The sequence below is a fragment of the Mustela nivalis genome, assembly GCF_964662115.1.
Source record: "Mustela nivalis genome assembly, chromosome: 18".
Classification (NCBI taxonomy): Eukaryota; Metazoa; Chordata; class Mammalia; order Carnivora; family Mustelidae; genus Mustela; species Mustela nivalis.
The window spans coordinates 36,151,955-36,175,484 of NC_139037.1; positions in this window are offsets into that span (position 1 = coordinate 36,151,955).

Below are 23,530 nucleotides of genomic sequence, written 5' to 3' on the forward strand. Positions count from 1 at the left end.
CATCAGAAAAGATGAATACCCAAATTTTGTAGCAAAATGGACGGGACTGGAAGAGATTATGCTGAATGAAATAAGTCAAGCAGAGAGAGTCAATTATCATATGGTTTCACTTATTTATGGCGCCTAACAAATAGCATGGAGGACATGGGGAGTTAGAGAGGAGAAGGGAGTTGGGGGAAATTGGAAGGGGAGGTGAACCATGAGAGACTATGGACTCTGAGAAACAATCTGAGGGGTTTGAAGTGGTGGGGGGCATGGGAGGTTTGGGTACCAGGTGTTGGATATTATAGAGAGCATGGATTGCATGGAGCACTGGGTGTGGTGAAAAAATAATGAATACTGTTATGCTGAAAATAAATAAAAAATAAATTTAATAAAACCACATTGATAGATATTAAGGAGGGAATGTATTGCATGGAGCACTGGGTGTGATGCATAAACAATCTTGGAACACTGAAGAAATAAAATAAAGTTCAAATAAAAAAAATCTAACCTTAACACTGGTTAGATTGACAAATATTAACAAGACAGAACACAACCCTGTCTTGGAGAGGATGTGGAGAAAGGGTAAGCCACTTATATTGTTGGTGGGAATGCAAGTTGGTGCAGCCACTTTGGAAAACAGTATTTAAAAAATTAAAAATAGAATTACCATATGGCCCAGCAATTACACTACTGGGTATTTATCCCAAAGATACATATGTAGTGAAAAGAAGGGTCATCTGTACCCCAATGTTCATAGCAGCAATGGCCACAATAGCCAAACTATAGAAAGAGACAAAATGCCCTTCAACAGTTGAATGGATAAAGAAGATGTGGTCCATAGATACATGGAATATTATTCAGCGATCAAAAAGGATGAATACCCAACTTTTGTATCAAGATGGATAAAATTGGAGGAGATGATGCTGAGTGAAATAAGTCAAAAATAGAGAGTCAATTATCACATGATTTCACTTACTTGTGGAGCATAAGGAATAGCATGGAGGACATTAGGAGAAGGAAAGGAAAAGTGAGTTGGGGGAAATTGAAGGGGGAGATGAACCATGGGAATCAGTGGACTCTGAGAAACAGACTGAAGATTTTAAAGGGAAGAGGTGTAGGGGGATGGGTGAGCCTGGTGGTGGGTATTTCGGAGGGTATGTACTGCATGGAGCACTGGGTGTCACACATAAACAATAAATCTTGGAATACTGCATCAAAAATTAAGGACATATTTAATGGTGGCTAACAACACCATAAAAAAGACATTTAATATATAGCTACCCTATGACCCAGGACTACACTACTGGCTATTTATCTCGAGGATACAGATGTAGTGAAAAGAAGGTGCACCTGCACCCCTGTGTTCATAGCAGCAATGTCCACAATAGCCAAATTGTGAAAGGAGCTGATATGTTCTTCAACAGATGAGTGGATAGAGAAGATGTGGTTCATATTATACAATGGAATATTACTCAGCCATTAGAAAAGATGAATCCCTACCATTTACATCAACATGGTTGGAACTGGAGGATACTATGCTAAGTGATATTAGTCAATCAGAGAAAGACAATTATCATATGGTTTCACTCATATGTGGTATATAAAGAATAGTTCAGAGGACCATAAGGGAAGGGAGAGAAAACTTAATGAGAAGAAATAATTGAGGAATATGAACCATATGAGAGTCTTGACTCCAGGAAAGAAACTGAGGGTTGCAGAACGGGAGGAGAGTGGGAATATGCAGTAACTGGTTGTTGGGAATTGAAGAAGGCATATAAGATATGATGAGCACTGGCTGTTATATTAAACTAGTGAATCATTGAATATTATATCAAAAGCTAATGTTGTACTATACCTTGGTTAATTGAATTTAAACAAAAAAAATAAAAAAAGAAAAGGAGGACTAGAAGATAGCAACAACAACAACAACAACAACAACAACAACAAAGTGTGATTAGGGTATAGGGTAATGGGGCCAGGTGCAGGGGTGGTTCTTATTACCTCTAGATCCTAAGGGAGAAGAGGAGGGAACTGTTATGGGAAATTTGGAAAGAGTCCTCTAGAGTAGCTCTCCTTGAGATGAGTGCTGCCTCTACTGAGGAATGCTCTGCTTGAGTGAAGGAGCCATGTGACTTGCACTCTGATCTCAATCTCCTTCGTTGCTGTGTTGTTGGTAAGCAAAGGGTGTGGGAACCTGCAATCCTTAATCAGAAAAACACAAGTAGAGAGGATGGCAAGTGAGGAGGAGCCAGTAGAAAACATCTAGCCCAAGTGTAAACCCACAGAAAAGCCAGTGGAACAGCTGGCCCTGAGTGTGAAGCACATTATACAAAGAAAAGATGGAAACAGTGAAGGAAAATTTTTAAAAAGTGTGGAGTTGGTTGATGAGCAGCTAACATGCAACATTTGTCAATATTTAGTTGGTTTGTCCGATGGAGTAAAAAAAAAAAATCTACTGTACAAATGTTGATTTTGAAGTATATTTCTTTTTTGTAAAATTTTACAAGTAAGAAACATGTTAATCACAGTTTTATCACTGGAAAAAATATATAAATTTACTTTTTTTTTTTTTTTACCTGTAAGTATATATGCTGAGATTTGCAGTCTAAAATATGGAGAGTAAATAATGTGAATGGTAATGTTTAACATTTGTCAAAGGTTTCTTCTTATGTGCTGAATGCTTTTTTTTTTTTTTAGGAATATAAAACAATATAAATATTTATTTATTTTTCTTTTTATATATTTATTTTTTTCAGTGTTCCAAGATTCATCGTTTATGCACCACACCCAGTGCTCCATGCAATATGTGCCCTCGTTAATAGACACAACCAGGCTCACCTATTCCTCCACCTCCACCCCTCCGAAACCCTCAGTTTGTTTTTCAGAGTCCATGTCTCTCATGCTTCATCTCCTTCTCTGGTTTTCCCCAATTCACTTTTCCTTTTCTTCTCCTAATGTCCTTTATGTTATTCCTTATACTCCACAAATAAATGAAACCATAGGATAACTTACTCTCTCAGCTTGATTTAGCATAAATTTATTTATAAATTTATATATTTATAAATTTATTTATTCAGCATAACCTCTTCCAATCCTGTCCATGTTGATACAAAAGATGGGTATTCATCCTTTCTGATGGAGGCATAATACTCCATTGTATATATGGACCACATCTTTTTTATCCATTTATCCGTTGAAGGATGTCTTGATTCTTTCCACAGTCTGGTGACCGTAGTCATTGCTGCTATGAACATTGGGGTACAGATGGCCCTTCTTTTCACTACATCTGTATCTTTGGGGCAAATACCCAGGAGTGCAATTGCAGGGTCATAGGGAAGCTCTATCTTGAATTTCTTAAGGAATCTCCATACTGTTTTCCAAGGTGACTGCACCAACCTGCATTCCCGCCCCTTTCTCCACATTCCCTCCAAAACAAGTTGCTTACTGTCTTGATAATTTGGGCTATTCAATTGGTCTAAGGTGGTATCTCAATGTGGTTTTGATTGAAATCTCCCTAATGGCTAGTGATGATGAACATTTTTTCATGCGTCTGTTAGCCACTTGTATATCTTCTTTGGATAACTGTCTGTTCATGTCTTCTGTCCATTTTTTGACATGATTGTTGGTTTTGTGTGTCATCACAAACAAAACACATAATCAAATTATTTTCTCTGTCATTACCTCACTCCATTCCAAGTGCAGCCCCATGTGGTGGGAAAGCAGGGCAGCTACAATCATCTCCATTTCACAGACAAAAAATTGAGGTCTGACAGTAGGCAGCTGGCCCAGCTCACAAACTTGTGGAGCACAGATGTGGTTGAACTCCAAAATCCCTTGTTGCTGATTAAAAGCGATCCTCACTAAATAAATAAGTAAGTAAGTAAGTAAGTAAGTAAATAAATAAATAAAAGCTTTCTTTATCCCATCCCATGCTCTCCCTGGAAAGCTCACCAATGTTTTAGTGTCTTCAGCAGTGAACAGCAAAACACTCACAGCTCCCAGGCATTTAAATGTAAAACTAAACATGTGAAAGGGGAGTAAAATCAATTTCTCAAAGAAATCCAAATAGCAGGTTGCTAACCTCCACCTTCTAGCTTCACACTTAATTCTATGGATAATGATGATAAGTCAGTTCTCAATTAACTTTCAAGAGGAAAATGTTTCAACAGAATTTCTGGAAGTGAGTGGGAGGGAGAGGATGGTTGGGGGCTGGGGGTGGGAACAAGAAGAACTGGTATTTTGCTTGTTGTTCATCACATAGCACCTCAACACATTGAATTTCTCTACATTCACTCTCCCAGTGATGCTTGAAAAGACTCTAACAACTGATATAACAAGTTGGCTGGGTATGTATATAAATTCCCTGTAAGGGTACAGGTAGTTCCACTTAATTTATAATCATTTTTATTTCATTGAAAGACTCAGTGTCATAAGGTACTATTAAGTGCTCTATGGTATAAATTCGCTTTATTGGAGATAATGGAGAGAAACAGTCTCCCACAGATCACTACAGAGGGCCTTTCCACTGGAATGATAGTTAGACATGGTGTCATGAGATGGCATCACAAAATGGTACATAATCTTGACATAATTATACTACATGAATTTTAAAGAAATTCCCTACCCTGGAGCCCACCACTAGCAGCTTTCTCTAGTACTTGGCCACATCAAAGCAGAATGATTCACTACTTGTTTCTGTAAAACACAGAAGATTGGCCAGCCGGATCCCTCTGGCCACAGAATTAAAGGAATGTCAAAGAGGCCACCAACTCAGGTTCCAGGTCATATATCTCCACCACTTACTTTGGTCAAGCTTTGTAATTCCATTTTCCAATTCACGTGCAAATTAAAAGAAAAATATAAGTATCTACCTCCTCACGTTGTGTGAGAGTTGACCAAAAAAAAAAAAAAAAAAAAAAAAAGCATTCAACAAAGGAAACAGTCTGACCATGCTCCGAGCTCACAAAGCCCTTAAACCGGTTGCAGGCTTTGTGAGCTCGGAGCATGGCCAGAGGCCAGGGTGATGGGAGTAATTGGACGCTATTCTCTGAGGGTGCGCTGAGGAGTGGGGCCTGAGCTCTCAGCTCCTCCGGGCCAGAGACTGGGAGGCCACCACTTTCATTTCCATTCTCTGGAACTCTACAGAAAGCATTCAGGGAACAAAAACTCCTGAAAGCAAACCTGAGCTGATTATTCAGCCCAGTCCCTGGTAAGGGCGTGGCAATTCCACCTGGGGCAATGACACTTGAGAATCATGACAACAGGCCCCTCCCCCAGAAGATCAACCAGAAATCCAGCCAGGACCAAGTTCACCTACCAAGAAGTGCAGTTTCAATATCAAGGAGAGCAGCGGAATTCCAGAGGAGGAGAAAGCAAAGCACTGAACTCATGGCCTTCTCCCCATTATTCTTTAGTCTTGCAGTTAATTCAAATTTTTGTTCAGTTTTTTTTCTTCTTCAGCTAATATTTTTTAACTTTTACCCCTTTCTTTTTTAACGTTTTTAAACTAGTTTATCTAATATATATATATATTATATGTATATATATATATTATAGGTATATATAATACATATATTTCTCTTTTATATTTTTTCTTTATTCGTTTTCCTTTTTTAATTGTTTCTTTTTTTTCTGAACCTTTTTTTTATCCCCTTTGTCGCCCCCACAATTTGGGATCTCTTCTGATTTGGTTAAAGCATATTTTCCTGGGGTCTTTGCCACTCTTTTAGTATTTTACTTGCTCCTTCATATACTCTTATCTGGACATAATGACAAGGAGGAAAAATTCACCACAAAAAAAAAAAAAAAAAAAAAAAAAAGAACAAGAGGCAGTCCCAAAGGCTAGGGACCTAATCAATACAGACATTGGTAATATGTCAGATCTAGAGTTCAGTATGACGGTTCTCAAGGTTCTAGCCGGGCTCAAAAAAGCCATGGAAGATATTAGAGAAACATTCTCAGGAGATATAGAAGCCCTTTCTGGAGAAATAAAAGAACTAAAATCTAACCAAGTTAAAATAAAAAAAGCTATTAATGAGGTGCAATAAAAAATGGAGGCTCTCACTGCTAGGATAAATGAGGCAGAAAAGAATTAGCCATAGAGAAGACCAAATGACAGAATAAAGAAGCTGAGCAAAAGAGGTACAAAAAGCTACTGGACCATGAGGGGAGAATTTGAGAGATGAATGACACCATAAGATGAAACATTATAATAATTGGGATCCCAGAAGAAGAAGAAAGAGAGAGGGGAGCAGAAGGTATATTGAAGAGAATTATTGGAGAGAATTTCCCTAATGTGGCAAAGGGAACAAGGATCAAAATCCAGGAGGTGCAGAGAACCCCCGTCAAAATCAACAAGAATAGGTCCACACTCTGTCACCTAATAGTAAAACTTACAAGTCGTAGTGACAAAAAGGAAATCCTGAAAGCAGCCTGGGAAAAGAAGTCTGTAACATATAATGGTAAAAATATTACATTGGCAGCAGACTTATCCACAGAGACCTGGCAGACCAGATAGAGCTGGCATGATATACTCAGAGCGCTAAACGAGAAAAACATGCAGCCAAGAATACTATATCCAGCTAGGCTTTTATTGAAAATAGGAGGAGAGATTATAAGCTTCCAGGACAAACAAAAACTGAAAGAATTGGCAAACACCAAACCTGCTTTACAGGAAATATTGAAAGGGGTCCTCTAAGCAAAGAGAGAGTCTAAAAGTAGTAGATCAGAAAGGAACAGAGACAATATACAGCAACAGTCACCTTACAGGCAATACAATGACACTAACTTCATATCTCTCAATAGTTACCCTGAATGTTAATGGGCTAAATGCCCCAATCAAAAGACACAGGGTATCAGAATAGATTTAAAAATAAAACCATCTATATGTTGCCTACAAGAAACTAATTTTAAACCCGAAGACGCCTCCAAATTTAAAGTGAAGGGATGGAAAAGAATTTACCATGCTAATGGACATCAGAAATAAGCAGGGGTGGCAATCCTTATATCAGATCAATTAGATTTTACGCTAAAGACTATAATAAGAGATGAGGAAGGACACTATATCATACTCAGATAATCTATCCAACAAGAAGATCTAACAATTTTAAATATCTATGTCCCTAATGTGGGAGCAGCCAACTATATAAACCAATTAATAACAAAATCAAAGAAACACATCAATAATCATACAATAATAGTAGGGGACTTTAACACTCCTCTCACTGAAATGGGCAGATCATCCAAGCAAAAGATCAACAAGGAGATAAAGGCCTTAAATGACACACTGGACAGATAGACATCACAGATCTATTCAGAACATTTCATCTCAAAGCAACAGAAAACACATTCTTCTCTAGTGCACATGGAACATTCTCCAGAATAGATCACATCCTGGGTCCTAAATCAGGTCTCAACTGGTATCAAAAGATTGGGATCATTCCCTGCATATTTTCAGACCACAATGATCTGAAGCTAGAACTCAATCACAAGAGGAAATTAGAAAAGAACACAAATACATGGAGACTAAACAGCATCCTTCTTAAGAATGAATGGGTCAACCAGGAAATTAAAGAAGAATTGTAAACATTCATGGAAACAAATGATAATGAAAACACAACAGTTCAAAATCTGTGATACACAGCAAAGGCAGTCCTCAGAGGAAAGTATATAGCGGTACAAGCCTTTCTCAAGAAACATGAAAGGTTTCAAGTGCACAACCTAACCCTACACCTAAAGGAGCTGGAGAAAGAACAAGAAAGCAACCGTAAACCCAGCAGGAGAAGAGAAATCATAAAGATCAGAGCAGAAATCAATGAAATAGAAACTAAAAATTCAATAGAACAAATCAACGAAACTAGGAGGTGGTTCTTTGAAAGAATTAATAAGATTGATAAATCCCTGGCCAGACTTATCAAAAAGAAAAGAGAAAGGATGCAAATAAATAAAATGAATGAAAGAGGAGAGATCACAACTAACACCAAGGAAATACAAACAATTATAAGAACATACTATGAGCAACTCTACGCCAACAAATTTGACAATCTGGAAGAAATGGATGCGTTCTTAGAGACATATAAACTAACACAACTGAACTAGGAAGAAATAGAAAACCTGAACAGACCCATAACCAGTAAGGAGATTGAAACAGTCATCAAAAATCTCCAAACAAACAAAAGCCCAGAGCCAGACGGCTTCCCAGGGGAATTCTACCAAACATTTAAAGAGGAACTAATTTCTATTTTCCTGAAACTGTTCCAAAAAATAGAAATGGAAGGACAACCTCCAAACTCATTTTATGAGGCCAGCATCACCTTGATCCCCAAACCAGACAAGGACCCCATCAAAAAAGAAAACTACAGATCGATATTCTTGATGAACACATATGCGAAAATACTCACCAAAATACTAGCCAATAGGATTCAACAGTACATTAAAAGGATTATTCACCATGACCAAATGGGATTTATTCCAGGGCTGCAAATTTGGCTCAACATCCGCAAATCAATCAATGTGATACAACACATTAATAAAAGAAAGAACAAGAACCATATGATACTCTCAACAGGTGCTGAAAAAGCATTTGAAAAAGTACAGCATCCCTTCCTGATCAAAACTCTTCAAAGTATAGGGATAGAGGGCACATACCTCAATATTATCAAAGCCATCTATGAAAAACCCACTGCAAATAGCATTCTCAATGGAGAAAAACTGATAGTTTTCCGCTAAGGTCAGGAACACAGCACAGATGTCCATTATCACCACTGCTATTCAACATAATACTAGAAGTCCTAGCCTCAGCAATCAGACAACAAAAGGAAGTTAAAGGCATCCAAATCAGCAAAGAAGAAGTCAAACTATCACTCTTTGCAGGTGATATGATACTATATGTGGAATACCCAAATGACTCCACCCCAAAACTGCTAGAACAGGTACAGGAATTCAGTAAAGTGTGAGGATATAAAATCAATGCACAGAAATCAGTTGCATTTCTCTACAGCAACAACAAGGCAGAAGAAAGAGAAATTAAGGAGTCAATCCCATTTACAATTGTACTCCAAACCATAAGATATCTAGGAACAAACCTAACCCAAGAGGCTAAGAATCTATACTCAGAAAACTATAAACTACTCATAAAAGAAACTGAGGAAGACACAAAGAAGTGGAAAAAATGTTCCATTCTCCTGGATTGGAAGAATAAATATTGTGAAAATGTCTATGCTACCTAAAGCAATCTACACATTTAATGCAATTCCTATCAAAGTACCATCCATTTTTTTCAAAGAAATGGAACAAATAATCCTAAAATTTATGGAACCAGAAAAGACCTCGAATAGACAAAGGAATATTGAAAAAGAAAGCCAAAGTTGGTGGCATCAAAATTCCGGACTTCAAGCTCTATTACAAAACTGTCATCATCAAGACAACATGGTACTGGCACAAAAATAGACACATACATCAACGGAACAGAATAGATAGCCCAGAAATAGACCCTCAACTCTATGGTCAATTGATCTTTGACAAAGCAGGAAAGAGTGTCCAATGGAAAAAAGACCGCCTCTTCAATAAATGGTGTTGGGGTAATTAGACAGCCACATGCAGAAAAATGAAATGGGACCATTTCCTTACATCACACACGAAGATAGAATCAAAATGGATGAAGGACCTCAATGTGATAAAAGAATCCATCAAAATCCTTGAGGTGAACACAGGCAGCAACCTCTTCGACCTCAGCTGCAGCAACATATTCCTAGGAACATCACCAAAGGCAAGGGTAGCAAAGGCAAAAATGAACTATTGGGGTTTCATCAAGATCAAAAGCTTTTGCACAGCAAAGGAAACAGTTAACAAAACCAAAAGTCAACTGACAGAATGGGAGAAGATATTTGCAAACGACATATCAGATAAAGGGTTAGTGTCCAAAATCTATAAAGAACTTTCCAAACTCAACACCCAAAGAACAAATAATCCAATAAAGAAATGGGCAGAAGACATGAACAGACACTTCTGCAAAGAAGACATCCAGATGGCCAACAGACACATGAAAAAGTGCTCCGTATCACTCAGCTTCAGGGAAATACAAATCAAAACCACAATGAGATACCACCTCACACCAGTCAGAATGGTTAAAATTAACAAGTCAGGAAATGACAGATGCTGGTGAGGATGCGGAGAAAGGGGAACCCTCCTCCACTGTTGGTGGGAATGCAAGCTGGTGCAGCCACTCTGGAAAACAGCCTGGAGGTTCCTCAAAACGTTGAAAATAGAACTACTCTATGACCCAACAATTGCACTACTGGGTATTTATTTTAAAGATACAAATGTAGTAATCCGAAGGGGCACGTGCACCCAAATATTTATAGCAGCAATGTCCAAAATAGCCAAACTATGGAAAGAGCCTAGATGTCCATCAACAGATGAATGGATAAAGAAGGGTGGTATATATACACAATGTAATACTATGCAGCCATCAAAAGAAATGAAATCTTTTCATTTGCGATGAGGTGCATGGAACTAGAGGGTATCATGCTTAGCGAAATAAGTCAATCTTAGAAAGGCAACTATTATATGATCTCCCTGATATGAGGAAGTGGAGATGCAAGATGGGGGGTTAAGGGGGTAGGAGAAAAATAAATGAAACTAGATGGGATTGGGAGGGGGACCAACCATAAGTGACTCTTAATCTCACTAAACAAATTGAGGGTTGCTGGTGGGAGGGGGGTTGGGAGAAGAGGGGTGGGGTTATGGACATTGGGGAGGGTATGTGCTATGGTGAGTGCAGTGAAGTGTGTAAACCTGGCGATTCACAGACCTGTACCCCTGGGGATAAAAATGTATTATATATTTATAAAATTTTTTTTAAAAAGACAAATACTATTAATAAAACATGAAAAAAAGAAAATAATTTGGAAAGACAGCTATTATTTTTCCTACTCAACTCTTTTTTAAAAAGATTTTATTTGTTTATTTGACAGACAGGCAGGCAGAGAGAGAGTAGGAAGCAGGTTCCCAGAGAAGTAGAGAGCCAGAAATGCAGCTCAATCCCAGGACCCTGGATCATGACCTGAGCCAGAGCCTGAGACAGAGGCTTTAACCCACTGAACCACCCAGTCATCCCTCTACTCAACTCTCATTTCAGAGTGTTGTTTGAAGAATATGTTTCCAGTCATTGTGGTAGGGGTGGTCAGTGAGTAAGACCTGTACTCTTTGTTGCCACTGAGATAGTCTTACACATCAGGATTTTAAAATTATATTTCAATTCCAGTTAACATGCAATGTTATATTAGTTTCAGGTGTACAATATAGTGATTCAACAATTCCATATCTAATTCAGTGCTCATCATGATAAGTGTACTTTTAATCCCTATTTCACCCATCCCCTGCCCACCTCTCCTGTCCTGACCATCAATTTTTTTTTCTGTAGTTAAGGGCCCTTGTTTGTTTGTTTATTTGTTTATTTATTCATTTATTTATTTGACAAAGATATGGAGAGAGCCAGAAAGCACAAGCAGGAAGAATGACAGAGGGAGAGGAAGAAGCAGGTTCTCCACTGAGCAGGAAGACTGATGTGGGGCTTGATCCCAGGACTCTGGGATCACTACCTGATCTGAAGGCAGATGCTTACCCATCTATGCCACTCAGGCACCCCAGGATCACTGTTTGTTGTTTGTTTGTTTGTTTGTTTATTGTTTGTTTGTCTTTTTTTCTTGATTCATTTTTTTTGTTCCTTAAATTCCATGTATAAGTGAAATTCTATGATAATGACAATAAAGGGTAACTTTCATTGGTGTACTTGCTATACATAGGCTTAAAAACATAAATGATCATCAAATCACCTGGTCTTGTTCTATTATAGCTTCTGGATTTCATGTCATGCTTTTCCCAACCCCAAGATTAAAAAAGCATTAAAAATATAGTTTGTTCTATTACTTACATTGTTTTTGTACATTTAGCTCATTAAACTATCTAGGATTGAGTTTTGTTTATGTTATCAAGTATATGATCTAAATTTAACTTTTCCTAGTGGATAACAAATTATTGTATGCATTGACTCTTTTGCCTATCAGCTTGAAATGTCATCTTTATTACATTCTAAATTCCCACATAAATCTGTTTCTGGACTCTAATTCCACTTCATTGATCTCTTTTGTTGACTTCAGTGTCAATACCACACAGTAAGAATTATTATAACTGTAATACATTGGATAGGTTCTGTATCACTATTCTTTTTTTTCACACCTGGAATGCTGACATATAGTCTTTTTCTAGAAGAATCATGACATTTTCTCTTTTTTCCTGGAGCATACATCTCAGCATGCCATGAACTATCATTGTCCATACATTTGGGTTGGGTCTTGCTGTCTGTAAGCTCATAAAATGTACCTCACTCATACATCTCCACAAATCAAAAAATAGGGTTCAATAGTGCTTGTTGAATGGAGAATGCTTTTTGTAGTAGAAGGCAGCTCCCATCTCTTGTAAGGAGGAAGTTGTGTTTCTGGTCAAGTTAGCTGCCATGTCCTGGATTTTTACCAATTTTTCTTTTTGGAATCCAGCTCTTCTCATGGCGTCACACTGCCTGCCTGACATCATCTCTCAGTCTAAGTGTTTAGAACCTAGACTGAGGTCCTGTCAATGCTGCTCACAGTCTTGAGGTCTTGAGCAAATCCTTGCATCTTGCTGCACACCCTGGTTTCCACATGTATCTCCTGTCTTTAGCTCTGTGTAAAATAAAATAGCCAGTGTTGGGTTGCTCACAGGTATTTTCAATTTCCATTTAGTGAATTGTTTAGTAAGACGTGTTTAAAAGTTGAGGATTGAGTCTGAACTTTCTCTTCTTAGTTTCTTAAAACAACAACAAACCACCACTACCACCACCACAATACATAACTATATGGCTTGCTCTGACCACTCCTAGCATGATAATTTTTGACAGTGAATCTTTTGTGGTAAACTTTCAGACTGTGAAGCAGTGGAATAGACTTCATCAGGGTTCACTGTGTATGGACATTTCCAATTGGAAATGAGGATTCCCTTGGCCACTTGATTTCAAGTGTTGGTGAAACATGTCCTAAGAAGAGTAAAGGCTCTTTACATCATATCAATTAGATATTTCTCTGAGTAGTGTCCCTTATCAGGAAGACCCCAGGGTCAAGGTGACTATAGACCATTGGGCTGGCATTGTGGGTCTAAATTCTAGTTATTGAATTATAGTTAGGCAGCAGATAGAAAGTAGACTCACAACCTCCCAAAGGTGGTATTTTGCTTTCTGTCATTTCCACTAAGTTCAGATATTTTAAAGATCTGCCCCCACTCCTGAGAGGTAACATCAGTAAGATGGCAGAGTAGGAGATACCAGCCTTCATCTCCCAACAAAAGAGAAAGTTAATTATCTGTGAATGAAAGTGGCCCCAGGAGTTAATGAGTGAGTTGATATCTCACTGTGGTTTTAATTAGTGCTCAATGACTAGTGACATTGAGCATCTTTTCATGTACCTGTTGGCCTTTCATAAATCTTCTTTGGAGAAATGTCTATTCAGGTCTTTGCCCATTTTCAAAATGGATTATTTTATTATTATTAATTATTATTAATTTTGTTATTGAATTATATGAGTTCTTTCTATATTTTGGATGTTAATCAGTTATATGGCTTTCAATTTTTTTTCCACATTCTGTAGGTTTTTTCACTTTATTAAAGGCTTCTTATATTGTGAAGAAGCTTTTTAGTTTGATAAAGTTCCACTTTCTGCTTTTTATTTTGTTTTGCTTGTGTTTTTGGTTTCAAATCCAAAAAGTAATTGCCAAGATAGATGTCAAGAAGTTTACCCCTTGTGATTCCTTCTAGGAGTTTTATGGGTTCAGGTATTAATATGTAAGTTTTTAATCCATTTTTAATCCATTTTTAATTAATTTTTGTGAGGAGTATTGGTTATGGGTCTACTTTTATTCTTTAATGTGTGAATAGCCAATTATCCCAGAAACGTTTATTGCAGAGAATGTCTTTTGAATGTCTCATTGAATATTTTTGGCTCCCTTCTCAAGTATCAGTTAATGATCTAAAAAATGCTGGCATGGATTTGGAGAAAAGGAACTCTTGTGCACTGTTGGTAGGATAGTAAATTGGTACAGTCACTATGGAAAACCATATGATCTGCCAGTTTTACTTCTGGGGATATACCCAAAGTAAACAAAAACACTGACTCTGGGACACCTGGGTGTCTCAGCCGGTTAAGCATCTGCCTTTGGCTTAGGTCATGATCACAGGGTCCTGGGATTGAGCCCCACACCAAGCTCCCTTCTGGGCAGGAACCCTGCTTCTCCCTCTGACTGCTGCTCCCCTTCCTTGTGTTCTCTTTCTATCTTTCAAATAAATAAAATCTTTAAGAAAACACAAAAAACAAAAGACCTACTCAAAAATATCTTCACTTCTATGTTCATAGCAACATTATTTACAACAACCAGGGTATGGAAATAGCCTAAATGGCTGCCAGTGGATGAATAAAGAAGTCATGTAATAAATTATAATTACAGAAAATATACAATGTGATAAGTAATATATATTTATGTAACATATTTATATAATACCATATAAAATATATACCATATAAATATATTTTATAATATTTTATATGCTATTATATAAATATATATCATATTAATATATTTAAATATTACATTATATTAATATGTTAATATATATATCAGCCATTAAAAATTTAGAAATTCCTGCCATTTGTGACAACATAGATGGACATTGAAGGCAGTGAATAAGTGAGACACATATGGTACAATCTTACTATGTATGTGCAATCTGAAAAAAATCCACAAAAATAAAACACTCATAGATTTATGTGGGGAAGGGGAAATTGGATGAAGGTAGTCAAAATGTAAAAATTTCAGTTATAAGATAAATAAGTACTAGTGAGGCAATGTACAACATAATGACTATAGCTAATACCACCATATGAGATATAAGAAAGTTATTAAGTAAGTCATATGAGTTCTGATCACAAAGATAATTTTCCCTTTTTCTTTCTTTGCTTTTTATTGTATCTATATTAGATAGATATTAGCTGAAGCTATTGTAACCACTTCACAAAATATGTAAATCAAATCATCATGCTGCATCTCATAAACTTATAGAGATATATTTAGGTTTTTTCCAATAAAACTTGAACAAATTTTAAAAATAATAAAAAAGAACTTACAGCAACACAGTAGAGCAGAAAAGGAGAATAACCACACAGAAAGAATGACTTGGGAGATCACCTTACTGGGGATGTCTGAAGAGAGCTAGAAACAAAGATGAAGGGTGGAAGCTAACAGCATCAGATTCATGTCCCCAGTGGCTTACTTTGCAGAGGAACTCTAACAACTTTTGCTACAGAGGACCTCAGCAGTCCTTGAAATACCCTTAGATTCATGAAGCTTTCATATCAACAGCAAAAGGACCTGTAGTGTTCATCAGTATGCATCTCAATGACTGTTCTGCATATATACGTTCACTTAAGATCTCAGCTGCAAGGCTGCCTCATGTGCAACTGAGCTCCAGACCCAAGCTCTGTGACTGCTCTGCATGCATCGAGACTGTCCATTTCAGATTCTGGCCCCATGGATGCCCTGTGCACCTGTGTTTCAGGTACTAGGGCCAAAACTACTGCAGTCTATTTGGCACCAGAAACCTCAGAACCACTGTTGAGCTGCATGTGTCTATACTTCAGACCTTAGATTTATGGCTGGTAAGCATTTATCTTTGTGACTCACATATTATTGTCTTGGTGGGCTAACCAGCAACCTTAGACCTTAAAGTCACAGTTTTTCCTTGAATACTTACACTCGTGTCCCTGGCTCTGCAGTTGCTTCACAGGCAGCTGTGGATCAGATACAAATGCCACCAACACTGTAAGTGTTTTTTACAATCTGGATCTGATGCCAAGAGGAATACCCTTGGGAAAAAAAAAAATCCCCATAGGAGAAAAAGAGATCAAGTTGTCCCCAGGCTTTCTCTGTGAAAACTCCAAGCCCTTGCTGGCATAACAGACACCTGCAGTCTTGACCATTGATGATGCCTGCAAATTTTGGAAATCCTAACCTCAACTGACAGACATGCATGGAGACTACACCACTGGGCCTTCCCTAAAGCTGAAACCACCAAATTCTATGCAACTGTTGTCCTTGTACCAACTCACAGGTGATGATCTTTTCCTATCAAAACTAGTTTATAATGTAGGGGTGGGAAGATGGTGGCATCACAGGAAGACCCTAGGCTCTTCTCATCCCATGAGCACACTAGGTAATTAATAAATCATCCTAAATACCCCTAGAAATTAACCCAAAGACTAACAGAACAAACTCCACAACTAAAGCAAGAGGAGAGGCCACATCAAGGAAGGCAGGAAGTGTGGAGATGGATTTAGGGGAAAAACAGATTACAGGTTTTATGGAGGGGAGAGAGGGAGCTGTAGTTGTGGAGAACAGGTTGGGACATATAGGGGAATGCACAGGAGAGTGTTTCCCCACAGCCATTGGCTTGGAAAATTATAGAGACTGGATTATATAAGTTCTTGCACCAGTGGAGCTTAAAACCTGGACCTGTAAAGGCCAGTAGGCTTGACTGGCATAGATCCTAGGAGGCACTGTGATGCTCATGGAGAGAAGGCATGCAAACAACCTAGGGGCAGATGGCATAGACACAGTGATTTGAAGAATACCTGGGCACCCAGTGGGGAGAGGCAGTGCTCACAGAGAAGAAATTTATTTTATTTTATTTTCTGTTTTTTCTTTTAAGATTTTATTTAAATTCCAGTTAGTACACAGTGTAATGCTAGTTTCAGATGTACAAAATAATGATTCAACACTTCCATACATCACCTGGTGCTCATCACAACAGGTGTATTCCTTAATTCCTATCACCTACTTCACCTGTTCACCCACTTACTTCCCCTCTGTAACCATCAGTTTGTTCTCTACAGTTAAGAGCCTGTTCCTTGTTTTGCTTCACTCTCTCTTTTTCATTTTGTTTGCTTTGTTTCTTAAATTCCATGTATGACTGGAATCATATGGTATTTGTCTTTCTCTGACTGACTTATTTTGCTTAGCATAAAACTCAATACTCTCCAGATCCATTCATGTCACTGCAAATGGCAAGATCCTATTCTTTCTGATGTCTGAGTAATATTCCATTGTGTACTTGTGTGTGTGCATATATATATATATATATATATATATATATGTATATATACATATATATACATAAACATACACATATAGCATCTCATATATATACACACATATATATGTGTGTACATATATGCATACACACGTACACTCAACACCTCTTCTTTATCCATTCATTTATCATTGGACACGTGGGCTGTGTCCATAATTTGGTACAATTGTTGAATCATAGGGTAGTTCTATATATGTTTTATATGAGCCACATGCAAAGAAAATACATAAGAATACATTGAAATAAATGAGAGAAGAGTGCAAAGGTTGAAGACAGAACTTTGTGAAATGCTAGAATGTGGAAGTCAGTGAAAAGAACCAAAACTGAGCTGCTACAATGAAAACTAAAATAATATATTGTGGATCGCCTAATAAGACTGTCATCTCCTCTTCTTAGCCTCCACACATGTAGCTCCCTAACTATCTTGGGAACTCTTTCATCATCTTTTCTACAGACATACTTAATAATTTATCTTACTTAACAAAATAACTCTTGCCATACAGGATATATTATATATCCCACATAGTGTTCAATAACATAATATTAGAAGTCCTAGCAACAGCAATCAGACGACAAAGAGAAATAAAAGGTATCCAAATTGGCAATGTAGAAGTCAAACTCTCTCTCTTCACAGATGACATGATACTTTATATGGAAAACCCAAAACACCCCGCCCCCAAACTATTAGAACTCATTCAGCAATTTAGTAATGTGGCAGGATAAAAAATCGATGTACAGAAACCAGTTGCTTTCTTATACACTAAGAATGAAACAGAAAGGGAAATTAGAGAATTGATTCCATTTACTATAGCACCAAGAACCATAAGATACCTGGGAATAAACCTAACCAAAGAGGTAAAGGATCTGTACTCAAAGAACTACAAAGAACTACAGAACACTATGAAAGAAACTGAAGAAGAGCATTCCATGCTCATGCTCAGGGATCAGAAGAATAAACATTGTTAAAATGCCTATACTGCCTAGAGCAATCTATACTTTCAATGCCATTCTAATCAAAATTTCACTGGCATTTTTCAAAGAGCTGGATCAAACAAACCTAAAATTTGTATGGAATCAGAAGACACCCCAAATTGCTAAGGAAATGTTGGAATAGAAAAACAAAACTGGGGGCATCACGTTGCCTGATTTCAAGCTTTACTACAAAGCTATGAGATTTCCAAGACACCATGACACTGGCATAAAAACAGACACATAGAGCAGTGAAAGAGAGAATAGAGCTCATATATGGACCCTCAACTCTATGGTCAAATAATCTTTGACAAAGCAAGAAAAAATATCCAGTGGAAAAAAGACAGACTCTTTAACAAATGGTGCTGGGAAAATTGGAAAGCTGTATATAGAAGAATAAAACTCAACCATTCTCTTACACCATACAAAAAGATAAACTCAAAATGGAGGAAAGGCCTCAATATGAGGCAGGAATCCATCAGAATCCTAGAGGAGAACATAGGCAGTAGCCTCTTCAACATTGGCCACAGCAACTTCTTTCAAGACACATTTCCAAAGACAAAGGAAACAAAAGCAAAAATGAATTTTTGGGACTTCATCAAGATCCAAAGCTTCTGCACAGCAAAGGAAACAGTCAACAAAACGAAGAGGCAACCCACAGAAAGGGACAAGATATTCGCAAATGACAACACAGACAAAGGGCTGATATCCAGGAGATCTATAAAGAACTCCTCAAACTCAACACACAGAAAACAGATAACCACATCAAAATTTGGGCAGAAGGCATGAACAGACACTTGCCAAAGAAGACATACAAATGGCTTAACAGATACATGAAAAAATGTTAATCATCACTAGCCATCAGGGAGATTTAAATCAAAACCACATTGAGATACCACCTTACACCAGTTAGAATGGCCAAAGTTAGCAAGACAGGAAACAGCGTGTGTTGGAGAGGAAGTGAAGAAAGGAGAACCTTCTTACACTGTTGGTGGGAATGCAAGTTGGTGCAGCCACTTTGGAGAACAGTGTGGAGATTCCTCAAGAAATTAAAAATAGAGCTTCCCTATGATCCTGCAATTGCACTACTGGGTATTTACCCCAATGATCCAGATGTAGTGAAAAGAAGAGCCATCTGTATCCCAATGTTCATAGCAGTAATGGCCAAACTGTGGAAAGAACCAAGATGTCCTTCAACAGATGAATGGATAAAGAAATTATGGTCCATCTCTACAATGGAGTGGTATGCCTGCATCAGAAAGAATGGATACTCATCTTTTGTATCAACACGGATGGGACTGGAGGATATTATGCTCAGTGAAATAAGCCAAGCCAAGAGAGTCAATTATCCTATGGTTTCAGTGAAATAAGCCAAGCCAAGAGAGTCAATTATCCTATGGTTTCACTTATACTGTGGAGCATAAGGAATAACACAGAGGACATGGTGAGATGGAGAGGAAAGTGAATTGGGGGAAATTGGAGGGGGAGAGAAAACATGAGAGACTGAAGACTTTGAAGTTGGAGGGGATGGGGGTGGTGGGTTGGGTGAGCCTGGTGGAGAGTATTATGGAGGCATGTATTGCATTAGCACTGGGTGTGGTGCATAAACAATGAATTCTGGAACACTGAAAAGAGATTAAAAAAAAAAGTGCAGCAAGAGACAAAAAGAGTCACATATAATGTCCTGAAAGGAATTAAATAATTAAGAAAATATAACATTTATACTACATATGGACCCACCATCAGAGCACCTGAATATATTAGTCAAATATTTAAAAAAAATCTGAAGGTAGAAATAGACAGCAATGCAATAATAAGAGGGGACTTCCAAAATGCTACTTCCAACAATGGATATATCATCCAGATAGAAAATCAATAAGGAAATATTGAACTTGAACTACACTTTAGACCAAATCAACCTGGCAGACACATAGAACAATTTATCCAACAGTAGCATAATACATATTCTCCTCAAGATAATATGAGACATCCTCTAGGATTTCATGATAGGTCATGAAACAGATTTAAGAAGATTGAAATTATGTGAAGCATGTTTTCACCACAGTGGCCTGAAACTAGAAGTAATTAACAGGAGGAAACCTGGAAAATTCACAAATATGTGCAAATTAAACAACACAGTCCTGAACAATCAATCAGTCAAAGAAGAAATCAAAAAGAAAATAAAGTATCTTGGAACAAATAAAAATGAAAATGATACATATTTATGGGATGCTACAATCACAGTTCTAAGAGGCAAGTCTGTGGCTATAAATGCCCACATTAAAAAATTTCAGAAAAACCACCTAACTTTATACCACAAGGAGGTAGAAAAAGAAGACCAACCTATGCCCAAAGTTAGAAGGAAGGGAATAACAAAAATCAGAGAAAAATTAGATGAATTAAAGACTGGAAGGCAATAAAAACTAGAAAGACAACAGATCAACAAATCAAAGAGCTAGTTTTTTTTTTTAAAGATTAAATCTATAATCCTTTAATTAGACTAACTGTGATATAGTGATTTATTAAAAGAAATATATATTTGGTCTTTGTCCACTTTCTGACACAAAGCTACTAAAACCCTTGGAATTTCCTAAATGATGAGAGCTAACTAGGTGTCTTGCTATTCATGACAAACCCTTTTCAACCACACTTCATTAATATAAAGTGACTTTCGGAAGGCACCCAATTTTAGGGGCTGGTTGTCAGAAGAAACATCCATGTAATTGGAAGGTTATAACACTCAGACCCATCCCTGATATCCAGGGAGTGGAGGCTAGAGAGTGAGTTTGATTACTAATGATTAATGGTTTAATTAATCTTGTCTATGTAATGAACCTCCACAAAAAACCCAAAAGGATGGGATTTGGAGAGTTCCCAGATTAGTAAACAGAATGTATCCATGAGTTGCCATGATGGGCCTCACAGTCCACAGTGACAGATCTTTTGTTCAGGACCTTGCCCTATGTCTCTTTTCTTCTGAGTGTTGATTTGTATCCTTTAACATCCTTTTAATAAATCCATAATCTAGTAAAGAAAATGTTTTATGGGTTCTGTGAGTCATTCTAGCAAATTAATTAAGCCCACAGAGGGAGTCACTGGAATCTACAGCTGGTCAGTCAGAAGCACAGGTGACAATTGATTTGATTTGATACTGATATCTGATACTGGGGGTCATGTCAGTCTTATAGTCTTATAGGACTGAGTCCTTAACCTGTAGGGATGGTATTCTATCATCTATCTATTTATCTATCTAGCTATCATCTATCTATCTATCTATCTATCATCTATCTATCTATTTCACAGTTTCTTTATCCATTCATCTGGTAATGGATACTTAGGTTGTTCCTATGTCTTGGCAATTGTAAATAATGCCACATACACATATCAATTTCTAACTGTATTATAAAGCTATAGTAATCAAAATGTTATACTATTGGCAAAAACAAAACAAAACACAACAACAACACTCATAGTCCAATGGAACAGAATAGGTAGCCCAGAAATGAATCCACATCGACATGGTCAACTAATCATTGACAATCATGCTAAGAACAAACAACAGGAAAAGATAGTCACTTTAATAAGTAATGCTGGGAAAATGGGTATACATACGCAAAAGAATGGAATTAAACCCTTCTTGCACAACTTAGAAAAGTTAACTCAAAATAGATTAGTTTCATAACCAGAAACCATAAAACTAGAAGAAAACATAAGTAAAATCTAATTGATATTGGTATTGGCAATGTTTTTTTGATATAACACCAAAATCACTGACAACAAAAGCAACAAACAAACAAACAAACAAACATACAAAGTGGGATTACATCAAACTGAAATACTTCTTTACGGTAAAGGAAACAAGTAACAAAATAAAAATCTACAGAATAGAATGAAATATTTTAAAATCACATAAAAGATTAAGAATAATAGCCAATATATAAAAGAAACTCATACAATCCAATAACAAAAAAGTCCAATTTAAAAATAGGCAAATAGTCTGAATAGACATTTTTCTAAGAAATATATACAAATGTCCAGCAGCTATATAAAAAGATGCTCAACATCACTAATCATCAGAGAAACATAAATCAAAACACAGTGAAAGATCAAATCACATCTGTTAAAATTCCTTTTATCAAAAAGATAAGAATAAAAAAATAAAATAATAAAAAGATAAGAATAATAAAATACATCTTTTATTATGGTCTTTCCTTTAAAATCTGATTCATCTTATATGAGGATTGCTATCATAGCTTTGTTTTGAGATCTCTTAGCATGGTGAAAAGTTCTCCATCCCCTCACTTTCAATCTGGAGGTGTCTTTAGGTTCAAAACAAGTCTCTTGTAGACAGCATATGGATGGGTTCTGCTTTTTTATCCAATCTGAAACCCTGTGTCTTTTGATGGGAACATTCAGCCTATTTACATTTAGAGTAACTATTGAAAGATATGAATTTAGTGACATTTTATTGCCAGTAAAGTCACTATTTTTATAGATTTTTCTGTTTCATTCTTGTCTGTGTGATTATTGGAGTATATCTTCTCTTACAGAATCCCCCTTAATATTTTTTGCAAGGTTGGCTTGGTGGTCACATATTCTTTCAGTTTCTGGCTGTCCTGGAAGCTCCTTAGCTCTCCATCCATTCTGAGTGACAGTTTTGCTGGATGAAGTATTCTTGGCTGCATGTCCTTTTAATTTAGTACCCTGATTATGTCTTACCAGTCCTTTCTGGCTTGCCAAGATTCTGTGGACAGGTCTGTGTTATTCTGGTGTTTTTCACTCCATATGTAAGGAACCACCTTCCCCTCACTATTAGGATTGTTGTTTCTTTGGTTGTAAGATTTGCAAACTTCATTATTACATGTTGGGGTGTTGATGTTTATACTGATTTTGGGAGGGGTCCTCTCTGCCTCTTGGACTCAAATGCTTGTTTCCTTCCCCAGATTTGGGAGGTTCTCAGGTATGATTTGCTCAAATATACTTTCTAGCCTTCCCTGACACCCTCCTCCCTGCCCTGGCCACTGGGATCCCAATAATTCTGACATTGGAACAGTTCCTGGCATCATTGATCTCTGCAATCATTTTCTCAGGTGCTACTAGCATCCTTTGTCTGTTTTCCTCCACTTCCTTCATTTCCATCAGCTTATCTTCTAGATCACTAATTCTCTCTTCTGCCTAATTTACCCTGGATGTTAGAGTATCCAATTTAGACTGCATCTCATTCATAGCATTTTAAAGTTTGGTTTGATTAGATCTCATTTCTGCCCTTAAAGATTCTATATTGTCACTAATGCTTTTTTCAAGCCCAGCTATTGACTTTATGATTGCTATCCTGAATGCTCTCTCTGA